This window comes from Pelodiscus sinensis, chromosome 1, assembly GCF_049634645.1.
Source record: "Pelodiscus sinensis isolate JC-2024 chromosome 1, ASM4963464v1, whole genome shotgun sequence".
Lineage (NCBI taxonomy): Eukaryota > Metazoa > Chordata > Testudines > Trionychidae > Pelodiscus > Pelodiscus sinensis.
In genome coordinates this window covers 317,409,229-317,421,919 of record NC_134711.1, presented here as the reverse complement: position 1 = coordinate 317,421,919, position 12,691 = coordinate 317,409,229, and positions in this window count along the sequence as shown.

Below are 12,691 nucleotides of genomic sequence, written 5' to 3'. Positions count from 1 at the left end.
ATTTAACACATCGCTCTTAGGTGCATATACAGTGAAAATAAGTAGAATTTCATTCACAAAGAATGGAAATTTGAGAAGCATCAAGCAGAATTAATGTAAACAAAGATTACGTAAAAGTAAAATCACCACACACTTCCTAAAGGTTAAACTTAGACAACCAAACATTCCTCTGTCTCACAAAGGATAGCTCTCCCAGCTTGAAGCACCCAGACCAAATGTGATCCTCCTAAGTCAAGCAAGCTGGCAGCTTATTCCCTAGATGAAGGATAACTGGTGCAGGATACCTCTGGACCTCCCAAAATAGTTTCAAGCATCTCACTAGTAAACAGGTATCCCCTATTGTTTGGTTTTCTTGGATAGAGTCTCCTCTGGAGACTTTGCAATTACTTAATTAGAATTTTCTCAGTGAATAATTACTCAGCCTACATACAGCCAGACAAAGTTGCTTTTCACCTTCTGGTGACCAGCCTCAACTCATAGACCTCAAAAACATAAATTTTCAGTATACATCCAGAAGTAGTATTCCCTCTAAGGCTACGTCTAGACTGCAAGCCTCTTTCGAAAGAGAACATCTAGACTGCAACCACTTATTTCAAAAAAGCGAGCCGTTTTTTTTGAAAGAGAGCACCCAGGCAATCTGGATGCTCTCTTTCGAAAAAGCTCCATTTGCATTCAATAAAGCCTTTTTTCGAAAAAGCCCCATTTGCATTCAATAACACCTCTTTTCAAAAAAAGGCATTATTCCTTGTAAAATGAGGTTTACCGCAGTCGAAAAAACTGCTGCATTCTTTCAATTTAATTTCAAAAGAATGCAGTGGCAGTCTATATGCAGAGGAAGTTTTTCAAAAAAAAGGCCACTTTTTTCGAAAAAACCCTGTAGTCTAGACACACCCTGAGATTTCCGATCCATAAACGGAATGAGTTTTGTCTTGTGCGCTGCTGTGGCATCTACCAGTTATTAACATACATATATATACTGTATATATATGCAGTCTTTTTCTTTGTTGAGACTGCCATCATATTCTTTCAAATCATAACTTTTTAAAAAGTGTGCAGAAAAGAAATGTCTGTTCTTTTTAAAGTTTGCAAAACATTATGGTGATACTTAAAATAGTGTGCATTCTAACCTACTTGAAAAAGCACATTTGTACAATTTAAAAAAAAACCTCTTAAAACCCCCAAAGCAGTTGAAATTTTAAAAATTCAGGTTTTTTCAGAGAGCTGTAGTTGTGAAGACTCTTTAAAATGTGAAGCAAGTGCAACTAAGAGACATGGTGATAGCTGCACGTATTTTCAGAAAATCATAAAAAATAGCTCTGCTACACGTGAATTGCCTTATTTGGGTCAATCATGAATTAAGTTGGATGCCCAGTGATGATATTTAAATGTATTCATTGGTTATTGTGTTGCTCATACAAAGCATGTAATATAGTGAGGACATCATTCATAGTCTATTCTGAAAGGCACTTCACTTTGGTCTTAGGAGTGAGTGGCAGCTGGTTACCATAATTTATGTCTTCAATTTGACCTGTAAAGCCATCAAACCAGAAAGAAGGAACAGAGCCTGAGGGACTCTTGATCCCTACCAAGAGAAGCCAATCCCTCAGGGCCCAACAGAACTGACTAAACTGGGTTTCTGTGCCCAAAGTATCCAGTACAAGCCAATTCAGGAGCCAAACTTGAGTAGCTCAGCAGAGCCCATACGTCGCAACATGAGGAAATTAAACCCAAGATGCTTGCCAGATCCCACTGCAGTATCCAAACTCCACTGAAGGGATAGCAGAGGACTGAGGTATTTGTGATGTTACTTGTTTGTGATGAAGGTGATCGGTCCTGCCTCAGCTTATTACTGGAAAGTTAGGAGGGCGGCCAAAGCCACCCAAACAGCCGCTGCTGGCAGCCACCACTGGCCACACGGCTCGAGCCCCGGCCGTCCAAGCAGCTACCCCTGGCCACCTGGCCCCACCAACGGGGCCATGGTGGCTTGTCCACTCCAGATGGAACTGGAGCAGCGAAAGCCTCACCATGCCCTGGCTCCAGCCGGAGCAAACAGGGGCAGGGCAGCCTGCTTGCCATCATGCGGCCCTGCTAAACTGCCTCTGTCACCGCTCACCTTCCGATCCAGCAGGACAGTGAGAGGTGAGTGCTGCTGCGTGGCTCTGCAGGCGAGGTGTGTGGGCTTAAAATTTGTTGTGCGTGGCCATGCAGACACGCAGCTTGTAAGGCCTGTCCAGAAGGCCTTATATATTATCCATCCAGACATTTTGCAATGATTATGATGATCAGTGTGGCCAGCAGAGGCTTTACATGATACTCTTTGATGAACTGAAATGTAGAGATCAGCTCTAGAGGATCCTGGTAATTCTATGCGCCCCGCAACCTCTGTCAGTTTCCAAAGTCATACCCTCAACTCCCATTGAAGTCAGCAGGAGATCCAAATTTTGAACAGCAGCCAGGTTATATTGGAAACCTCACAAGAGAGCCTTCATGGAGACATATATAGGTCCGTGCTGATCTATCGTCCATCCAGTTCCTTCATGCCAGCCTACTCTGACAGTGGGGAGGAGTGGGATTTGGAAAGGACATGACCACACATCTCGAACAGCAGTTACAAAAAGGTAGGTAACTGGTTTGTTTCTTTTTCGAGGGCTTGCTCATGTCTACTCCGATAGATGACACCCAAGCAGTTCCCATGGAGGAGGGAGCCAGAATTAATTGAAGCATCACATCACCCCTTACCTGTTGGGTGATGGTGTGGTGTGACATGACGGTGCAAATAGAGGAACACGTTGCTGCCCTGCAAATATCCTCAATGGGAATCTGTAGGAGGAATGCTGCCAAAGATGCCTGTGCTCTGGTGGAGTGAGCTGATGGCGCTGGAATTTTGGCAAAGTAATAACAGGAAATATCCACAATGAAATACACTGGGATGAGATGAGAAGTCCCTTCATTCCTTCAGCCATGACAATAAAGAGCTGTGGTGATTTACAAAATGGCTTTGTGCATTCAGTGTAGAAGGCTAGGGTAGGGTCTGTCTGACACATGGTTGGCATGACATTTTGGGAAGAAAACCAAGAGGAAAATGTCCTGGTTTAGATGGAAGAGGGAGACAACCTTGGGTAGGAACACCAGATGCGGACAGAGCTGCACTTTGTCCTTACAAATGACAGTGTATGGAAACTCATAGGTAAAGGCCCGGAGCTCTGAGACCTAACTAGCCAAGGTTATAGCCACCACAAAGACCACCTTCCAAGAGAGGCAAGCTAGAGGGCAGATTGCTAGGAGCTCAGACAGCAGTCCCATAAGTCTAGAGAGGACCAGGTTAAGGTCCCACTGTGAAATGGGGATGTCTGACCTGGGGATACAGCCTCTCCAAACCCTTAAGGAAACATCCCAGCATAGCATTGCTGAACAGAGATCTTTCCCCAGCCCCAGGATGGAAGGCAAATAACCACTACGTGGACGTTAATGGATGACAGTGTCAGTCCCTGGCACTTTAGGTATAAAAAGTAGTCAAGCACAAGGGAGATGGAGGTTTCTTGTAGGGGGATGTACTTTTGGAGGGACCAAACAAAAAATCACTTCCAGATTGTTAGGTATGTTGCCAAGGGGAGGGTTGCCTCCTGCCCAACAGAACCTTTCTAGTGGAGTCTGAGCACTGTAGCTCGAGCTGGTTTAACCATGGAGTTTCTGCACCATGAAATGGAGGTGCCCCAGGTGAGGGTGCTGTAACTGGTGATGGCCCTCGGTGATGAAATCAGGATATGGAGCAGAAGGATTATCGGTCTGTCTACAAACTGGTTCACCATGCTGCTGAGCCTATGCTGCTGCAGCTACACTGCTGCTATGAGGATGAGTTCCGCCTTGTTCTGCCAGATCTTGAGGAGAACCTTGTGTACTAGAGGAAAGAGCAGAGACATGTACACCAGGTGACTGGACCACGATATCTTGATTGCATCTGCTACCGATCCACAACTGTGGGTCTGGAAGGAACAGAACTGGATGCACTTATTGTTGCTCCTTGTGGCAACCAGGCCCATTTAGGGATAACACCAACTTTGGAAGACAGAAAGGACAATATCTGTCCTGAGGAACCATTCACGGGTGTTGACTGAGCAGCTGAAATGGTCTTCTAGGTTGTTTTGCATCCCTGACGGTAAGAGGCGAACAGGTAGATGTGGTGATCTACACCGAAGTCCCACAGGTGAAAGGGTTCCAGGCATAGAAGAGAGAAGCAAGCACCGCCTTGTTGGTTTATGCAGGGCATCACTGTGGTGTTGTCTGTCAGTAATGAGACGCACCTGCCCTGCAGTTGGGGAAGGAAGGCGAGGTGAACTGCCCTGAGCCCTCTGACACCAATGTGCAGCAGTAGTTCTGACTGTGACCACAGGCCCTTAGTTCTGAGCTGCTCAGGTATGTCCCCGCAGCCTGTATCCAATGCGTCCAGGACCAGAGAAAGAGAGTTGGGTTTGGCAAAGGGCCCTCCCTCACAGACCCCTGAGGTTGAAGCCACCAGTTGAGATATTCTAGATTAGAACTAAGGTGAGAAGGGTGACCAAATTATGCAACAAATCCTTATTGGGCTCGTACACTAACCAGGCCTTTAAAAGGCAAAGCCACAGCGTGGCATGCTATAGGACAAATTTGCAGGCCTCCATGTGCCCAAGAAGCCTCATGTAGCTCCTTTCTGCAGTGGTGGTGAACCACTGGAGGCTGCCAATGAGGTCTATGATGGTGTGAAACTAGGATTTGGGCAGGAAGACTCTTGCCCACGTGGAGTCTAGAAATCTGTCTCTTGTGTCGGGAGGGACCAGTGTGGACTTAGGTACATTCAGAATGAGACCTAGGTCACTGGAAGTGGCTTACATCAACACCCCAGGATCGAGAGCCTGTTTCTAAACTTGGCCATTGATGAGTCAGTCATCCAAGTACGGGAAGATCTGTACCCAATTTTTGTTCAGGAAGGCTGCCACTGCACTCCTATGCACTTTGTGAATAGAGGTGGGGTCATGGAGAGACTGAATGGGAGCAGAATGAATTGGTAATGCAGGGCTGTTGAGTACAAATCTCAGGAATTTGCTGTGTGCGGAGATGATTGAAATATGGAAGTATGTATCCTTCAAATCGAGGGTGGCATTCCAGTCCCCCGGGTCTAGGTAGGGGATAATGGTGGCCAGAGAGGCCATATGAAACTTGAACCTTCTTACGAATGTGTTGATGTTTTGAAGGTCCAGAATGGACCTGAGCCCACTGTTGCCCTTGGGGATAAGGATATATCAGGAGTAGAAACTCCTGCCCCTGAACTCCTGAGGAACCCCCTCTATCGCCGCCAGTGTAAGGAGCGATTGCACCTCCTCTACAAAGAGTTAATTGTTAAAGAGTCCCTGAAGAGGGATGTGACAGGTGGGTGGGAGGGTAGGCGGGTAAAGAACTAGACAGAATATCCCACTTCTACTGTGCTCAGCATCCAGAAATCTGTGGTGATCTGATCCGATGCCAGCTCCAGAACTGGAGGTAGAAGTGAGACTCTATAAGCAGGAGTTTCAAGTGCCAGTCTCTTTCTTCCTTTGTTCTGGGCTTAAAGCCTTTGCAAATGATGCACTTATTTAGCAGATGGCCTCCACCTAAGCACGTGAAGCAAGCAGCATGCAAGTCCTCTCTGGACCTAGTCTAGCCTCAGGAGTCACAATGCTTAAATCCCTAGGGTTGCTACATGCCCCATGAATGGGGAGAATGGAAAACAAAAAGGGGGAACCCCCCCAAGGAAATTTACTATTGACTACTAAAAATGCTAATTATTACACTGAAATGACAATTAAGTCAGAACAACGTACAACAACTACAGCAAGAGATGCCTTGCAAAACATGACATCAAATTCTCCAAAGACCATCACTGGCGGTAGGAAGGACCTGGACGGCTGATCAGCTCAGGAGGGATCAACATGCATTGCTCACCCTGAAAGCGCCACTCCAGAAGTTTCCAAATCTGATCCAACAGTACTGCTAGTAAAAAAAAAAAAAAAAAGCTACGTCTATACTGGCATGATTTTCCGGAAATGCTTTTAACAGAAAAGTTTTCCGTTAAAAGCATTTTCGGAAAAGAGCGTCTAGATTGGCACGGACGCTTTTCCACAAAAGCACTTTTTGTGGAAAATTGCCTGTGGCCAATCTAGACGCGCTTTTCCGCAAAAAAGCCCCAATCACCATTTTCGCGATCGGGGCTTTTTTGCGGAAAACAAATCTCTGCTGTCTACACTGGCCCTTTTGTGCAAAAGTTTTTCGGAAAGAGACTTTTGTCCGAACGGGAGCAGCATAGTATTTCCGCAAAAGACCTGACAATCTTACATGAGATCGTCAGTGCTTTTGCGGAAATTCAAGCAGCCAGTGTAAACAGCTGGCAAATTATTCCGCAAAAGCAGATGATTTTGCGGAAAAACTTGCCAGTCTAGACACAGCCCTAGTGATTGTGTGCATGGAACATGCACACACGTATTGGAATGGACAGGAGCAAGCACTTGAAGAAGAATGGAAAATTCTGGTGAGTAATCCAGAATTTCCCCAGACCTTCTCAGGCTTATCTGTCACTAAGTTCTTTCATTTCATTTTCAGCACTTGCCACAAAAATGTTCCTTGTCTCGATTTACACAAGACTGTAAAGAGCTCTAACTAGAAAAAGATACATGAGAAAGTCACCAAACCTTGTCTTGTCTTTGCTGCTTTTTAGGTTTACACATAATAGATTTTCCTTTGAATGTAAAAAAGTAAGAAAGACTCCTTTACGAGTACCCCAGTGATGCACTACCATCATTAGCATGCTGGTTTTCAGGTTAAGTTCTGTGTCATTCCCAGTGGTACTATGAAGCTATTTATAATTATAGCAGTCTGAAAAATGGTAAGTCTGTTTTGCAAAACAGGAGGAATTTTTTGTTTGTTTGTTTTCTTGATTTTCAATGCCACAAACAAAAAGTGAAAAACTAAAACCATTTTTCAGTTCTTTGTTTTCTCCTTTTCTTACCCCTCATCACCATCCCTTTTTTCCCTCTTCCATTTTCTGATTGAAAAGAGGATAAAAAAAAATAAACAGGAAAACAACTGGAAAAAAAACCCCATCCATTTAAAAAAAACTAAATATTTTCTGTTTGGGTTGGGGTTGTTTTGTTTTTGGTCGAAAGATAATACAAAATAAAAAGTTTCCATGAAAATGTTTTTGAAAAAAAAACCCCATATTTCATTAAACAAACATTGCAAATAAAATGATTTGTCCCACTCTGCTAATAATGAATAATTTATAATTAATTCTTTCCCAGCTGATACATTTGGACGCAGGGATGTATACTAATACATCTGAAAGTCATCCTGTACCTGAAGCAGCATGTGCTCCCACTGTTCGTGGTTCAGAGAATTCTCTGTGTTTCCTATAAAGCAGGAGGCAAAACAACAGTGTAATTTACAACAGCAAGAATAGCTGTCCCCAATATACCCTCTGCAGTCAATCTTCTTAAAACTATCTGAGCTTTCAATGATAAAAGGGACCTATGCCAATGTAACATACCTGGGATTTCAATGATAAAAGGGACCGATGCCAAAGTTCTCTACTGGTCTAAGAAAAAGTATCACGTTATACATTTTTATTCAGAGTCAGTCAACCCACGAGGAGCGAGATGCTGGACACTCCATAGGATACTTTGGGGTTGCCACCCCAGCTCCTACTTTGGGAGAGACCATGGTGGCCACCTCAGTTGTCCTATGGATGGGTCCAAGAGAGACCCAGCAGCCTGCACTGCCCTGCCCCACCCTGCCACACTGCTCTCTCCCAGCCTGCTGTGTGCATTGTATCTGTGGCAGTAGGAAGCAAAGTGCCCTGGTTCCAAGGCAATGCGCTTCCCATGGCCACTGCGATGCTGGGAGAGGGCTGTGGGGCAAGGCGCAGCAAAGCGGGCTGCCGAGCCATTGTCACTCCTGTTGCTTTGGTGATTGCGAAGGCAGGAGCCCATCCTACTGCCATCCTGCACCAGGACCCCCCAGTAATCCCTCAGCTCAGAAGAGGGGGCTTCAGCAGCAGGGCAGAGCAGGGGCAGGAAGGGATAGGGTAGGGCAAAACAGGGGCAGAGTTTGGAGAAAAGGTGAAGCAGAGGCAAGGTGGAGCCTGGGGCTGGTGGGCTGCCCTAAGCCTTGCCCCTGGGGAGTGCCCCAAGCCCCACAACCCCTGACAGCCCTGCTCCTAATTACTTTTGACTTTAATGGGAGCTGAGGGCACTTGGTGTCTCATCAAACTATTTAGCACTAGGGACATTAAATATAGTTTAATTGACTAATCGACTAGTTGATGAATTTTCCATCGACTAGTTTATTAGTCAATAAGCGGGGGAGCCGCAGCAGGGTTAGCTCTCAGTCCCGGCAGCTAACCCTGCTGCGGCTCTACCTTTAAAGTGTATTAAGAGCTGACAGGCTCTTAATACATATAAAAGGCTGAAGCGCGAGCCGGGATACCTGACTGCTGGCTCACGCTAGCTCTCCCCTGCTGAGCTTCTGATTTTTTAATGTATTAAGAGATGGCAAGCTCTTAATACATTTAAAAAGCAGAGTCGCAGCATCTGGGATGGAGCACAAGTCAGGAATAAGCTGATTTCCGGCTCGCGTCCAGTACCCGCTACTACCCTGTCTCCTGCGGAGATGGTGCTTGGGGGAAACCAGCTTTTAAGCTGGCTCTCCCCAGCACTGGCTCCTGCTCCCCCCACTTGCTGTCGCTGCTAGAGGCAGCAAGAGGGGGGGAAGCAACTGGTCAAGGAACTAGTCATCTATCCGATAAGCTTTTGCTTATCAGATAGTCAACTAGTTACTTACATTCCTATTTAGAACATCAGAAAACTGGACTTAACTATGCATGCACATTTTTCCTGCATAATACAAGATTCTGACTTGATCCTAAACTGGTGTAGCTTTACTGAAGTCAGTGGAATTATACTGATTTACATCGACTAAGAATCTGGCCCTGTTTCTGAACAGCCAGCTCTAACTTACCCTTCTTTAATGTCTGTAGAACATAGTGCTGTGGACTCTGTACAGAAACAGCAGCAAGGGAAGATACAGCTCTTTTTTTTTTAATAGCAAGCCCACTTGAAAATTGTAGGGTCCAATATATATCAGAAACACATTGGGATTGTGCGTCACTTAGGGTATACCTACACTAACCACTGGATCAACAGGCAGCGATTGATCCAGAAAGGGTCAATTTATTGCCTCCAGTATATATACGATAAATTGACCACCAAGTACTCTCCTGTCAATTCCAGAATTCCACCAGAATGAGGACAGTAGGTAGAGTTGACAGGAAAGCATCTGGTAAGTAGATCTAAGTGTATCGATTTCAGATACATTATTCACATAACTGAAGTTGTGCAACTTAGCTTGCTGGCTCACAGTTACATAGTACAGAGACTATATTGTCCTAGCTTTGTATATTGACATAACCCTGTAGTATAGACACAACCAACGCTAAGTTTTTTCCCACTGATGTCAATAGTTTCATACGACTGTAAAATTGGTGAAAGATATCAGGCCTACAATACCTAGATTACACATTATACGTAGGGCACCCACTTGGTCAACATAGCTTTGTTGTGACAGGCATGGATTCTATCGCTAATATATGGATTAAGTTTCCTTACAGAAAGAAAAACTGTGGGTTTTTAAATTGAACTAATCTTGACAAGAAACATAGGCTGCGTCTAGACTGGCAAGTTTTTCTGCAAAATCATCTGCTCTTGCGGAAAAACTTGCCAGCTGTCTACACTGGCCGCTTGAATTTCCGCAAGAACACTGATGATCTCATGTAAGATTGTCAGTGTTCTTGTGGAAATGCTATGCTGCTCCCATTCAGGCAAAAGCCCTCTTGCGCAAATGCTTTTGCGCAAGAGGGCCAATGTAGACAATGCGGTATTGTTTTGCGCAAAGAAGCCCCGATCACAAAAATGGCGATCGGGGCTTTCATGCGCAAAACCGCGTCTGGATTGGCACGGACGCTTTTCTGCAAAAAGTGCTTTTGCGGAAAAGCATCTGTGCCAATCTAGACGCTCTTTTCCGCAAATGCTTTTAATGGAAAAACGTTTCCATTAAAAGCATTTGCGGAAAATCATGCCAGTCTAGACGTAGCCCTATGGTTTAATTTTTCAGAAAAATTCAGTTTGCAAAAATCAGACTGTACTTGTGACCACAAAAACAGTGCATAAGAGTTTCGCAAACCTCCAGTTTCATGTGTATTGACCTTCCTAAATAACCACCTAGCTAAGAGCAGGAAGATTCTGCTGTAAAATGGTCATTCAACTGAAACCTTACTGGCCTGATTCCATCCTAAGTGGTTGGCCCCTGGTTTGACACTGGAGTTAGCTCACTGGTTCACAATTGTAGAAAAAGTGAGGTGTCTAGAACCCCAGTTTCAATTCCACACTATTCCCACGGACTGCAACATGGATGGCACCACACATGTCAATAGGAATCTGCATTTTCTGCTTTCTCTTCTATCCTCCATGGACCACGTCACTCCCAACTAGCACTTTACCTTCAAGGTGCTGCAGCAGAGCTGGAATCTTTACTCCCCACATCTCACCCACTGCTGCATGGATATTTTGGTGCAAGGCTTTTAGCAGCTGCAAGACAGAATATCCTTGTCCTTCTCTCTCATAAGGAGATGAGGCTACAACCTGTCAATGAGGGAGAAAGCACAGGCTAAGTTCTGCAGCAAGATACCAGCTTGTTCCTGAAGGAGGAAATATTTCAGATTCTCTCACTGTGGAGACTACACACTGTAGAGCTGCTGCTTCTACTGCAGTGACTTCCTAAAGAAGAAAGTATTCTAACTAGCATGAGGGTGTAGAACAGTGTGTCTCTGTCTGATCAGGGAAGGTGGAGAGAGACCCAATCATACACATTCTTCAGCCTAAAGCATTTAGCTGGAAAACTGATTTTTATACTTAACTGTTCCACTTCACATTTCTCAGAAAACCTGTTCTCCATGGTCTACTTACCAGGAGTCGTGCCAGCAATCCCTGAGGTGTAGGGAGTTTCCCTGGGAAAAGAAATAGAAGATCCTTAATTATGCCAGACTTTGGAGAATCCCGCTGATGTTGTTCACCTAGCCATTTCCAATATGCCCACCAATGTTGCATGCAGCTGATAATATTTGCATTTCCATAGAGTTTTCAGGCAGAGCATCTCAAAAGTGTTTTACAAACATGAGTTAATTCCTCCTCATAGCACCTCTAAGAAACTGGCGTTAATTAGTCCTCAATTTCACAAGTGGGAAAGCTGAGAGAGAGCAAGTGATTTCCCCAATGTTATATCAGAATTTTGGTGGTGATCTGGAACCAGAACCCCCAATTTCTAGCTCCCTCCCATTGCCATGTTTTAATCCCAAGACCATCCTGCATTCCTTTTAGTCTCTTGACTGAAGATGAGAGAATTGGAACAGGCTGAATCTGGTCATTTCATAGTGGCTGGTGAGAATAAATGAAAGAGTTTCTGTTATAAACCTTGTCCACTGTAGTCCAGGCAAGCAGCTTCTCCTCCTTCTTGCATCTTTTTCTCAGCCATTTCCTGGAGGCATCTGCAGAGAGGCTTCAAAGTGCCAGTGTACTGAGTTGGCATCACATACATTAGAAGCCTTGGCCATAACACCTGCACAGAAGAGCAAGACAGTTCAACACTTGGCTATTTTCATTCCCCCACCTCCTACTGGCTGAATCCTTCTGTCATGCACCTTCTCCTTTTAGTCATCACTGACCCTTCCCTATCTCATTACCTTATCTCGATCTCACTTTCTCCTCCCCTCCGCCATCATCTCACTCTACCTGTCCCAGTGATCCCTCTCTCTACATTTTAAATACGCTGCCTTGTTTGGTGAGCATTAGCAATCTGGTTTTCATCTGGAGATGAATCATCTTTTCCTGCATTATAAAGCTACTTAGACAGCACCATAAATTCATCCTGCACTTTTCAGACATACAGAAGGCACAATCACGGCCCCAATAACTGTTTAAATACAGGATCACCAAGTCTACATTTCCAAGGTATTCATGGGGAATCTAAGGAGACGTTGCACTCAGGCAATGGTGGTAATTAACAGAAGAACACTGCATTATGGTTCCTTCCAGTGAAGTTCCTTTTTATCTTGTCTGTACTGTGAATCACTTCCTCCATGATACAGAGGTCCCATCATCTCTGACATGAACTTGACATGCTGTACCTCCATTATCCTGACTGGCAAGAAGCTTCCTTATGGAGAGGTACAGTAGATATACGGAAGAATGTCTTTATTTCAGGAAGCAGTAGCAACATGTCACTTACTTGGGTCATTCCAGTGATTGATACGTCCAGGCCTTGCAGGATGTGAATGCACATAGTTTGGATAGTGCTTTCTTCCTGAACATCCTGGGAGGGAAGTTTTGTCCCCTGCTATGAGATAGATACATAGAATTTACTAGCTAGTGGGAAAACACTGGCTGTAGAATCGGTGTCTATTTCTTACAAAGCCTTTCTGAATATTGACCTATGAGAGCTTTTCCATTGCATTAGGAGTGCACAAATCATAAAATCATGGATTAAGGATGGAAGGGACCTCAGGAGGTCATATAGTCCAACCCCCTGCTCAAAGCAGGGCCAGCCCCAACTAAATTATTCCAGCCATGGCTTTGCC